Here is a 13,730-nt window from a genome sequence, read left to right on the forward strand (position 1 = left end):
CAGAGAAGAGAACCCAGAAATAAATCCACACATTTTGTGTTCAGTTGATCTTCAACAAAGATGCCAAGAATACACAATTGGGAAAGGAGAGTTTTCAATGAGTGGCACTAGGAAAACTGAGAATCCACATGCAGAAGAATGAAAAAATTGGATACTTATATATAAATAATCAACCAGAATGGATTAAAGATTTAAATGTAAGATCTGAAACTATAAAATACACACAAACAACAGAATAATATTCATCCTTATAAAAAGAAGAAATTCCTGTAATTTGTAATAATATGATTGTACTATGAGCACCTTACACTTAGAAAAATGAACCAGATGTAGAAGCACAAGTACGGCATAAACTCATTTATATATGGACTCTAAAACTGTTGAAATCATAGAAATAGAGAGCAGAATAGTAGTTACCAGGGGTTGGGAGAAGGATATGGGGAAATGTTGCTTGAGTACAAAGTTTCATTTATTCAAGATGAATAAGTTTTGGAGGTTTAAAGTACAATAATGTGACTATAGTTTAAAATATTGTATTCTTAAAATTTTCCAAGAGTGAAGAGCTTAAGTGTCCTTTCCATACACACATGTACAATGATAGCTATGTAAGGTGATGAATGTGTTATTTAGCTTGAGTGATGACTATTTAATAATGTTTACATATATGAAATAATTAAGTTTTACAGTTTAAACATATACAGTTTTTAACTGTCACTTTTAATACCTCAGTAAGAATAGAAAAGGAGAAACAAGGAACAAAATGTTCAGGTAATTCCTGTCTTTACAGACCCAAGGTGATTGACTTTGAAATTTTTCTTTATTGTCCAGTTCTCCCAAATTCAGAAATACTGATTCCAACTACAATGTGTCAAAAATCCAGGTGCTTTTCAGTTCAATAATGTCATACAGACTGAAGAGGGACAAAAAAAAAAAATCTTTTGCTGTTACTCATGATGATGTGAAGCTTTTTTTTTGAAGGCTTACATGTATAAGATTCAGCTTATCTAGAAGGTAACTAACACCTACTCAAATTATCCTCCTTCAGAAAATTTGTTAAAATTTCTTTTTAATTCCTATAATTGGAATTATTGTATTAATATATAATGTCATTATACATATCTCATTAGATTTATATCTGTTTTCCACCCAAATTGGTATTTGAAAATATGATAAAAAGGCAATATGTTTTTCAAAATTGCAAATAGTCAATAATTTACTTTTAAAATCAATCAATGAATAAAAATAAGACCCAAATGGTTATATACGCTAAGTCATCTGAGCCTTCAATCTCAGTAATGTAATTACTCAGTAATGTCATTACTGTAATGTCTTCAACTTTTCCTCCTAGACTACCTCAGCATTTGCTCTATGACCACATCCTAGTTTGTCCACATGAGAATCTGTGCTACAGTTAGAACTTGGAGTTGGGTGTGGTGTTTCATACTTGTAATCCCAGCTACTTGGGTGGTTGATGCAAGAGGATCACACATCTGAAGCCAGCCTGGTGAACTGAGACTCTGTCTCAAAATAAAAGTTTAAAAAGAAAAGGGGCTAGAACTGGTAGAGCACTTGTCTGGCATGATTAAGGCTTTGGGTTCAATCTCAGCACCATAAAATAAAAACAAAACCAAAAATCCTGAGTTAAAATATGTTATTCTGACTACACTCCTCAACCTCTCCAAATTAACATACTCATGACCTAGTGATATTTTACCTCCTTTTGATACTCAATTTACAGATCAGACTAAGCACCCTTTGACTGTATTTTGTTCAGACTAGACTGCATTGTCACTCATTAGAACCATCTGCTGATGAGGTATTCTTTACCACTAGAAGCAATTCCCACCCACTTGCTTGGATCTACCTCTGCCATATATACCAGAACACACTCTAACCCTAAAGCAACTCACACATCTGCCTTTTCTTGCTTGTATCTGAATTGCTAAATATTTTTGGAAAACAAACTATACAACCAAGCAAATTAATTACACTATAAATTCATTTATTGTGTCAATGTCTACTACAGTGCAGAAATAAGATTTATATTCCAAATTCAAAAGCTATTTCCTTCATATTCCTTTCTTCCAGAATCTGCTTTTATGAGATTTTTTGCTTTGTACTTTAATGATATATTTTCTTTTCAAAAGAAATTAAATGCATTCATTTATCTTTGCTTCTTTTTGAAACCATCAAAGATAATAATTGCAAATAAAATTTTGAAAATAAGGAGAAATAACTGTAATTTTGGAGATAGTGAGTTAATGAGTGGTGACATAGGAGAGAAAATTCTTTGTGACAGAAACTCTTTGGAGGCAGGTGACAAAAAGAAACAAATATTTTTTTAACCCAAACAAGACTAATAAATAAAAAGCAGCAAGTATCTGCCAAGTTGGAAAACAAGTGTGAATGTAAAGTAGAACTGGGTGAATAACAGACAATTCAGTAAAGAAGCATTTAGAGGCACAGATGCCACAAAATACTCTACATAGAGAGATGACCATCCATCCCTGACTCCAGCAGGAAACAGGAGTTTCAAATGAGCATGACTATAAAGTTGAAGTTCTAGGCACAAATGAATGTACTGTGCTGAAAGAGAGGGATGAGGTCAAAGTCCAAAAATTGAATGGTGAGACTGCTAGCTTCATTCCTAGCCTCTGCCTCCAGAATGTACACCACTACTCTTTAACCACTGAGGTGGAAAACTTGGGAGATTTCTGGAAAAAGCAAAAAGAATAGTTATAAGGAAAAGAATTTGAGCTGTATTCTTTGTAAATCCACCAGTAGAGATGGTTTTCACCATACAGAAAAACTGAGTCAACATACTTACCCATAAACCCACAGCTCCCATTCAACTTTTTGTTGCTACCTTTCCAAACTTTCACGAAGAGCCAGGCATCACCAGATTTTAAGCAAGATCTTCAATACAAATATCAGAGATGAAAACACCACCAGCAAGACTGAAAAGAATAAATGCAGAAAAAAATTTAAAAATGCATGATCATGAATGATAAAATATTAAGAATATATAACTAACAACAGGATAGAAATAAAAAGAAATATTGCATCTGAAACATAAGACAAAAATGCTTTAGTGAAAGTGCTGAGGTAAATTAGAGATGTTATAAAAATAAAATATTGTAGAAGCACTGGAAGGTAAAGATGAGGAAATATCTTTGTAAGTAAAATAAAAGGTAAAAAATTTAGGGAGAAAGAAAGTAAAATTGAAGATTCAAAGAAAAAGTCAGATATATTACTGTAATTGCAGTTCCATAAAATGAGAAGAAAACAAAATGGGAAGAAGAAAATTAATAAAATAATTCAATGATACTTCATAGAACTGAAGGACATAATATCCTAGGTTCACAGAACCTACAGAGGCTTTACCTAATAGATTAAAGATATTTATAATAAAAGCATATCTTCATTATGTTTCAAATCAAGGGATATATACACAACATTCTAAAAGCTTCCCTACAGAGGAAAGAATAATATTTTATTTAGCTTTACAAATCTGAATGAAATTAGAATTATCAGTAGAAAAATTGTATAACAGATGGCAATTGAGGAAAACATAATTTCCAGTTTAAAATTTGAGCTTCTGTCATTAAAAATTTTTTAAAAACAACCAATTCTTATGAGTATTATAGAACAGTCTTATAATGATAGTTTAAATTTAACAAAGCAAAAAGAAAGGAAATAGAAGCCATGAACCAAAATTGTCTCAGTTTCTCATTAAATGTTCAAGAAATTTTAATTTTCTTTATTTTATCCTTTCTTCTTGTAACAGCTGATGATGTGCTCCTTCTAATAAAGTTGAACTATCTAGTTACAGACAGAGACTCCATTATTCTATTATTAGCTTTTCCATCTGCACACCCAGTCCCTTCCTGTTCTTTAGGTTGTTTCAATAAGCCCTAAAGATGCAGAAATTATTTTAAATCTTCTTAAATTTCTTATTTTCCAGTTTTATTCACATTTATCTGCTTACTTACACAAGAGAACTTTTCAAAGGAAATATTTGTCTTTATTTTCCCTCAGTTCCTCTTCTGTCCTAAAAATAGTCCAATCTTCTGACTCTATCAACCTACCATATTGCTTTGCACAAGGATAATGACTCTCTGTGAAAAAGAATGCAGTTTTCTGTCCCCATCTTGCTTAAATTCTCATGTCAAAACAACTATAGTAAATACGGTATATAAGTTTAAGTAGGTAAAAGAAAATATAAGCATAATGAGGGGAATAGCAGAAGATATAGAAGCAGCCACATGAAATTACTAGTAAAATATCTGAAATGAAAGAGATCAACGGTTAATCAGAAGCATAGAACATATCAGTGAACTTGAAAACACAGTGAAACAATCCAAAGGAGTATACAGAGGGAAACAAAGGGGGCGTAAATGAAGTGATAATGACCCATGAGGAAATATCAATGACATAGCATCCATGCAGCTAAGTCCCAGGAGAAAGGTGTGATTCATATTTGGGGGAAAATTTCTGAAATATTTCCAAATGTGATGAAAATTGTAAGTTCATAGATCCAGGAAGTGCCAAAGCAGGACACACACACACCAAAGATAATAATAGTAAACACTATGAAAAGCATAATTTTTTTTAAGAAGAGGAAAAAAAAAAACTGACAAGGGAAAAGACTTTGCAAACATTGAAACAGTTACAAGGAAACTGAAGTCTTTATATTCAAAACATGAAAGGTCTATATTAAAAATAAGAAAAACATCAGAGAAGAAATAAAGGAAGGTAAAAGAACAACAACAAAAAAAAGACAATGGAGTTTCATCTTTAATGTGCTGGAAGATACCTGTCGACATAGAACTATACATTCCATAAAAATATAACTGAAAATGAAGGTGAAAGCTTTATATTTCTACTCAGGGATTTAGAATACGAGAAAGAGCATTGCTCTTACACTTACAAGGATAAAACCAAACTAGCTTCAAGTAAAAAATTTTTCTACAACCTGAAGTCTGAGGTTAGAGTACAAGCAACTAGTTCAAAATCTGAGGGGAGGTTCCTGCCTCCAGGGAGAAGCAATACAAGCACTTACTCAACAGTAAGAATTCTGCTAGAATAATCAGCAAACATGGGGAGGTCAAGTGTGGGTTGGTGAGAGCATGTGGAGCCCTTGGGGTAACAGGTATAGGAAAAGGCTCTGCCCACTTAGTTTTTTCTGCCTAAACTTCTCTGGGAACTCAGAGAGTGGTGGAAGTCCTGAGAAAGGCCTGAGACTTGGAGTTCTGTCTGTAACAATCTCTCACAGAACTTTTGTAGACAACAAGGGCAACAACCCTAGGATACTGGTGAAAACCTATTGTTGATGGGGAATAGAACTCTCTCTCCCTCCCCATCAGGACAGAAAAAAATATTCGAGGACTAACAGAGTGGCTGAAGAAGAGGATGAGCACATTTTGATCACTGTGACAGAGATGTATTGGTCATTATATTGAATCAACATTGATGGTGCACTTTAAATGTAACATTGAGATTATTTTATTGCATGTCTTACCTGTCAGCAACATAATCCTGGTAAGACTAAAGGTAGGGAATAACCAAGGACCAAAGCATGTGATTCTTTTAAACACAGGCAAAATGTGCTATGAAACATCCTGGTTAGTGCTTCTCCCTCAGACCTTGTCATGATGGGTAGAGAAATGTCCATAACAGTGGAGAAAAATTATTTGATTTTGTATTACAACTTTTGGAGAATCTCAGTCCTTCTCTCTAATAACAGGGGTACCTATTTCACTGATAGTGTTAATAAAGGAAATCTAAGTCTTTACCTATTTTTAGAAGTGCCACTGTTCTTACCCTCCATACACTTCAGGAGATTAAAAAATGAAATGAATAAAATTTATAACTAAAATTAGCGAAGCTTTTAGAAACCCTCAAACTTCCATGACTTGAAGTATCACCATTATTCCTGATGGGAATAAGATCTAGCCTGTGGTACCTACAGATTATTCCCTTGTGAGTTAATAATAGACTGCAGTCAGTGTTTGTAAATGCTACTTTCACTCTCAGATTCTTCTCTCTTCTAAGTGGTTAAGAGCAATTACTGCAGGGCACTAATATGATACAAACAGTTACAAGCTGATATTTCCAAAGTACTCGACTAACTGGCTATTGCATGATCAGAAACATTGATTTGATTTTTGGGAGAAGATATCATATAATTATCACTTTTGAGCCTAAGTGGAAAAATATACTGTTAAGAGTAGATTCAGCAGTAAAATTCTGGTGTTCATCCTTGAATATACTTTTTCCAAATAAAAAGATAGTCATCACTTTCTCCTGACCGGTGGATTTTCATTCCCTTAAGAGACATGTCAGTGAAGATTCTTGCTTCTTTAGGAACTGATGATTGTAAAAGTACACAGCTTCAATGCCAGGTGACAGAGAAAAAGTGAGTACTTTCTGCACAAAATTCTGGAATAAGAATTAAGTTTCTGATTCCTTATTTCATTTTTTCCTCTTATTTGCTCTACCACTAATCTCAGCTATCATGGTATTTTGATGTACTCTATTAATTGGCTAAAAGTTTTGTTCAATATCCCTAATCTTCACCTTGCTACTCTTAATACATACTATCAGTTATTACCTAGTTAAAAACACTTGTATAATCTCAAAAAATTAAAGTTCATTCCTCATCATGCCCTTCATCTGCATCCTTTATCTGACCTTGGTTCATTTGCTATGATCACCAGTTAGGTGACATATACAACTTAAAATATTCTATTTATATGAAGCATTATTTAGTTAACATAAATTACTTAATACTCAAATGAACATTTAAATGAGGAAAAGACTCACTGGAAGACAGTGCTTCAAACATGAGTCTTTTTTGCCCTTCAGACAAAATCTATTTTTCAGAATTTTTTTTTTTAACTTTACCTCAGGTCTATTAACTTGGTTATCTTTTTCTGTAAACCATAGTTAGTTAGTTAAAGATAGTTAGAGAGGAGATTAGTAGATAGTGTAAATTGGTTTTACTACGTGTTTTAACTTTTATTTCATTCAAACAAAGGCTCATATTTGATTTTTTTGGCTGAAATGCATCCCCTGAATATCCTCAATTCCCAGACTCCCTTCCAAGTAGGTCAGGTTATTGTGACCAACTCTGGAAAGAAAAAATATAAATGGATATGATGTGTACTACTTATGATCTGTGAAAATTGAAACCAGTGTGCCTCCTCCCCACTCTCTTCCCTGCGGTAAACAAATTAGGAAGCCATGCTTTTAGATATAGGATACAAGGTGGAGAGAGGCTGGATAGGTGAGGGACAGGATGAAGAAGTTAATTTACTGGCTTCCATGAAGCATTTTTGTTGCTAAGAAATTTATTTTGGTTGAGCCACCTAGTTTTGGGGATTGGTTAAGTTATTTATTTTTTATTCCATGATACCCTAATCTGTATTATTTAGTTAACATTGGCTTATGAAGAAACAATCTGGCACATACCAGTCAACAAGTTTAGATCAAATCTGCAAATGCTTCTGGGAAGGAATCTTAATCCCTAAACACAGGCATAGGAAGAGATTTTTTCAATTGTGACTCTACAAGCATTGTGAGAAGACATCTTGGGAAACTTTGGGCCCTAGACAGCACGTTGAGAATGGGACACAAGATTTGTGACTTTGTTGACACTCTTGAGTTATTAAATTCATGAATTTTGGAAGTACTTTTTCTGTTAAAAATATCTTATAACTGTTGACTCATCAAGTGGTGTGTTTCTGATTTTGCTGTGAAAAGCAGGTTGAAAGAGGAAACTAATAAAGGTTCAGATACTATTTATGACAAGTGCCATCTGAAGACAGATTATTTCCTTAGAATTAAGAAAAAATGCAAAAGCTATTAATTTGAGTGTTATATTCTAAATGTGTGAATGAAACACAATGTATTATAATAATTTTTATCAGGACTAATAAACCTTAGTTATGGCAAAAACAAGACAGCAATATGCAATTTATATTGTGTTGTTTTTTAGGAATATAGAGGATCTTGTTAAACATAGTAAAGTAGTATTTTGACATAATAAATATGTACCTTGATAGCAGTTCTCCTCTAATTAATAAAGGCATTGTTCTTTTAAAAGACAAGAATCCACAAAGATAAAGAGGACAGAGGAGATGAGATCTTAAAATTAAAAGTTTCAAAATACAGAAATTAGGTGAATTTAGCAAATCAGTGAAAACTGGATCCCAGTTCACCAGTTGTAAAAACCCATTCATAACATAATCCATGCTGTAAAACCCCAGAAATATTCAGTATTAATTGTTCAAGATATTCTAAAAGTAAAAGTGAGGAGGGGGGTGAAGGAAAGAGGATCAAGTTAAAGTTCACATAAATCTAAAATGTAATAGCATAAACACAAATTATCCAATATTTATATTTATTTCCCTAATTCAAACCTCACCAAATGACTTCTTATTCTCTACCCACCAAATAAAGGCAGTTTTATTCTTTGGTGAAAATTGACCAGAGAAACTCTAGATTTGGTGGGAACCAGGCATAGCCTAAGATAAAGGCAACACAGAATATACAAATCATACTAATACCCATGATCTAAATTGTACTAACCCAAGAACCATAGCACATTCTCAATTTCTGCAAATTGGTAGCTTACTCATCCCATATCCCCAGTTGGGAGACTGAAGGAGTCTTTTCTGGAGAACTTATGAGCTAAAGAGCAAAGATTTCTAGGTAGAAATAGCTAGAAGATCTCCAAAGAAGCAGCCTAAACAGAATACTACTAGGAGAAGATCCCAATCACACATAGATACATGCCCAATTTCTAATTGTATTATAACTGCTTAGCTTCCAAGTGCACTATAATTGCTTATGTATACTTTGAATAGATAACTTAAGGTCAATAAACTTTTCAGGAGACACTCTTGTTTGACAGCAAAAGACAGAACAAACATCAAAAGAAAAACATATTTGGAGTCAAGAGATATAAGTAAGGCAAAGTTTTCAAAAGAAAGTTATAATTATTATTTATAGGATGAAACACTGTTTTCATGAAAAAAAGTAAAATATTAAATAAATAAAATTCTGATGATATAAGAACTTTGCAAAGAAAGAGAAGCAGAAATGAAACAGAGAAGGCCCTGAAACATGGAGTTAAAGAAATTTTAAAAAGAAAGAAAGAAAAAAATTAAACTAAAAGAAATTTGGAAAAAAAATTATAAAATTAGAGGAACAGTTTCTACATACTCCAATAATCATGTAGGTATTCCAGAAAATAAAATAGTGGGTATTTATGGTGGAAGAGGGTGACAAAATTTCCAGAAAACAATTATAATTCAAGAAAACTTCCCCAAATCAAAGAACTTCCATAATGAAGATTTCCACTAAGTGAGCACCTATTATTAAACAAAGACTGACTACAGATGTAGGGGTGCCAGGCTAGCTCAAGAGCAGGAAAGGGCCGTGGAGTCAAGACCTCCAGACTCTGGGAGTTGGGTGAAAGCAGGCTTGTGACAAGCAGCCTGCAAACTCGTTTATTGCAGGAACAGGTATACATTTTGTAAGTTTCTTGCCCAATCATAATATGCCACAGGGGATCAGGCCACCAGGCTCCTATACAGGTTCCCTTGGGGCAGTTGTTTATATTTGTAGGTTGTCAGAGCAGAATGCTCCTCTCTGGAAGTTTACAACTTGAGACATTAACTGCTAGGAGCCAAGAACCAGGATTTCTCCCAACAAACAGGGCTTTGCATTGTGAAATTTTGACAAATTGGGATTTTGAAAATATTGGAAGAAGAAAGAGGGGAAATGGGAGTTATTTGGGGAATGCAAAAGAAATGCAAATACTCAACTCTGGAATAAAAAGTTAATAAATAAAAATAAAAGAAAGCAAGAAACTGTATTATACATAGATTACTTAGAAATATGGATATAAATGTCTGCAGTGCATAAAAGAAAATGATGGCCATAATTAGAGGAGATAAATGAAATAGTTTCTAATTCATGGATACATATCATTTTGATTAGACTAAAATTATATTTCTAAAGTTGGTCCTCCAAATTCTTTCTTAGCATTGTATCAAGTATCTAAAATATCATTTGACTTCAAACCAAACAAGAAGTCATAAATAAATATTTAATAATTCTAAATTTCAAAATGTCATTGTTTAAAGGGTTAAGTGTTATTCTTCTGAAACGTCATTTACATAGAATGCCAGATAAACTTCAGATTTTATTTTGTCTATAATAATTTACTTTTCTTTCACCAATTATAAATTAAGCTCTATGGTTATTACCAGAAGCCAACTGCTAACTGAAACATATCTCCTCATTTAGGGTTAATGCTTTAATCTCAGAATCCCAAAAGGAAACAAATGAAATTGGCAAACCACCAAGGTTAAGCTGTTAGCTGAGAAAGACATTAGAAATGCTTTATGCCTGATTTACATGAGATTATGCTGATCCTGAGATATTAGTTCTTCATTATCTCTCACGAATTTTTGTTGATTCCTTATAGCAAGCTCAGATTTCCCAGCATAACCAGAAATAGTTGATTAGCATAATACCTATTGTAAATTCCTTGTTAAAATGGTACCTGTCCACTTTTCTCAGAATAAAGCTGACCATGGAGGACTCTAAACTGCCCTTTACGTTTTACCTTGAGGCCCAAATAAGAACTAAACTTAAATATTTCAGGCCTAATTTTACCTTCCAAGAGGAAGGCACATTCTGACTTATCTCAACATTCTAGAAGGAAAGGAGGAGTTGGCACAGCATAGAATAAATAGTATTTGGTCTTTGCTCTTCTTTTCCATCGCCCAAAGTTCTTTTCCACAGTGTTGTATTTGTGTTCATTTTGTTACACACACACATATATATATATTAGACTTATTACATACTTACTATGAGCCAGGCATCTGTACTAGGTGCTGGAGATTCAATGGTGAGAAGAACCATTGTCTCTGTCTTTATTGAACACAGACACATGGGAAGGAGGCAGAACACAAATAATGACACAAAAGAATTAAAGTCACGATTATGAGAGTGCTAGGAAGGACTGACTATACTTGAGTTACTTCTTAGCTCATGCCTTTTCCCCTTTCAGAAATTAAGACTTCTTTAGGGCTAATACAGGATTTGGGGTTGGAGAAGAGGTAGGTTGAATGAATAAGTTCAGGTAATTGTATATAAAAAGGACACAGAGGGAAGAAATGATAACAAAGAAATATACCCTTGATATAAGTAATAAAGCAACTTATTAAAGATTGCAAGGAATCTGTGTTTCCAGTGTAATAATAGGTTAGTACTTTAGATTAAAATTCTAAAAAATCAACTTGGCGGGTGATATCATTATCAAGTGAATTCATCCAAGTGGTTCAGGACAGCAGGATGTTGAGCTTTGAAGAGGTGAGAAATGGCAAATGAATTTTTGGAGTTAGGTCTGCCATTTTCCGATCTGAGACACCCTGTTGTTTCCAGAGACAATTCAGGCTTCTGTATAAGAATAAATGGCTTTTCTAGCCAATTTCCAGCATGGGGGCCTTGAGTGATCATCACTGTGAAAAGACTGTTCAGAAAAGAAACTCTGGGTGACATAAAATGTTTGCCAAGAGGAGTCAAAGAATAAAGTTGTGCCAAGAGCTTAATAAAAACAAAGTTGGGGTGGTGGTGCACTGATTTCAATTGTTCTGACTTTTAATACATATCCTAATTTTTAATTACTTGAAATGCCTATTAAATTGTTTTGACTTTTTATTCCTTTAAAAATGATCAAAACTAATTTTTATCATAATTTTCTGTTGAGTGAAAGAATACAATAAAATCCCAGCCATCATTTGTTGGTAGATGCAAATATTATATTTGTGTTTGAAACTATTATTGCTTTAGATAATTTTGTGTTTTGTTTAGTAAGCCTGGGGATGTAGCAAAATCATACTATAAAACGTTTAATTCTTGAATTTAGAGAAGATGTAGAGGATTGCAGAGCATTAAGGGTGAAAATCTGAAGTTGATTTTTGAGTTCTACACTGAGTGACTCATTCACAGTATTTTAAACTTATTTTTTCCCTAAATATCAAAATGTAAATATTTACCCATATTTTGGCAAAAGTCATTCAGATGTAGGTTAATCACATATTTACTAACTGTGTGACTGAAAAATATCCCTATATATATTACAAGTTTGCTCTAAATGTCAACTAAAGTCACATTGTTCTTTAATATCATAAATAATATTAAAATTCCTAAATCATATCCCCAAGAAAGTCCCATGACTCTTTGGAATTTCAGTGATTCCCAAGACCTTACCATCTCTTGGCCACCACTTGTATTTTATATTCCACCAAATTCTCAATCTCACTTGAATCTCCCATGGTGCTGCTGTTGTGGCTTCTCCACATTGACTCAGATGTGTAATACATTCCAGAGCTCAAAGAACACACGCACTGTAGTATATGAAAATTCCAACTCCGGTTAACTGGTTGCTAAGACTGCAAAGCTGGATGTCATTTTAACTCCCTTTTTTCTGTAGCACCCATATTGGCCGATTAGCAAACACTCTCAGTGGTACCTTCCAAATATATCCAAACTTTGTCTGTCTCTGAACACCCATTCTGCCCCTCTGGCTCAAGTTTAACTGGTCCTTCTACATCTGCCTTTGCCCTTCTTCAAAATACTCTCAACCATCAGTCAGAGTGATCCTATGTAAACATAACCTGTCATTTTTCTGTTCGAAATCCTCCAGTGACTTTCAGTTCACTAAACATAGAAGCAGGAAGCCCAGGCAACCTGACTGCACTCCCTCTGACAACCTTTGATGCTGACCCCACTCTTGCTCATCTGCAGCTTCACTCCTGTGCATATTCCTTGAGCACTCCAAGCATATCCTTACCTCAAGGCTGTGTATTTGCAGTTTACTGCCTGAAATGCTTCCTATCCTCCAGTTACAGGCATGGCTAGCTGCCTCGTTTCTTTAGTTGAATGTTTGTTTGTCTGTTGCCAGGTTGAGGGGAGTGCGCTTTTGTTCAGTGAGACTTTTCTTTCTATAAGTATCTAATGTGGTTGACAACATTTGGTTGACAAGAGAACATTCTCAATATTTTTTCTCTTAGTTCTCTGACTCAATAGCTTTTCTGTTCCCATCCCCAAATTTCTCTTCATGCTTTAAGAACAGAATATTTCTTTGATTTACCCTGTCCTTTCAAATCATGCTCTGAAATCTGCACTTTCTCTTATAAGGCAGACTCCCAAGGAATTGAGCTAACCAAGAGACTCTTCAACTAGGGAAGGAAGTTTAATATGAAATCGGTTGTGATTTTAAGGAGCCTCTGTCTCTGTCTCTTTTTCTCTGCCTTGATGCTGTACAATGAATCTCATTGTTAAGAACTAGTCTAGTAAGGGTCAGGCAGGAGAAGAGAAATGTTGGGGAGTTGGGCTTTTTCTACCTCTTGCATTTAAATCTGGGGCTACTTCCCTATTTAACCTCTGCTTTTCTAAGGATTTCTTTTTTTCTGGGTATCAATTGATCTCTGCGGCAGCTTTTGCTTGCCAGTGCTTTCTGATGGTCTATAAGCCTGAGTGCCCTGATGCTCCTCTTGGTTCCCTTGACTTTATTCACACCTTCTGACATAACTTTTTTTGTTAAAGTCTCTTTAAAGGTTTCTTGTTAAGTATTTCTGTCCCTCTTTATTTTAGGGACTCTAATGGCTAGAGTAGTATATTTTAAAGAACAAAGAAAAAGCCAGGTGAGA

At 34.1% G+C, this 13,730-nt stretch overlaps 1 long non-coding RNA gene across 1 annotated transcript in view; it reads right to left on the reverse strand.

Moving 5' to 3' along the window:
- Nucleotides 1-12,944, reverse strand: part of LOC124982022 (uncharacterized) — a 43,434-nt gene extending 30,490 nt beyond the window's left edge. Inside the window, exons 1-2 of the long non-coding RNA XR_007108163.1 lie at nt 12,872-12,944; nt 2,828-2,957 (exon numbers count right to left, since the gene is read on the reverse strand). This is a non-coding gene — a long non-coding RNA (uncharacterized LOC124982022). The remainder of the gene's footprint in view (nt 1-2,827; nt 2,958-12,871) is intronic.
- Between the last annotated feature and the right edge of the window lie 786 nt (nt 12,945-13,730).

This window comes from Sciurus carolinensis, chromosome 4 (genome assembly GCF_902686445.1).
Source record: "Sciurus carolinensis chromosome 4, mSciCar1.2, whole genome shotgun sequence".
NCBI classification, from domain to species: domain Eukaryota; kingdom Metazoa; phylum Chordata; class Mammalia; order Rodentia; family Sciuridae; genus Sciurus; species Sciurus carolinensis.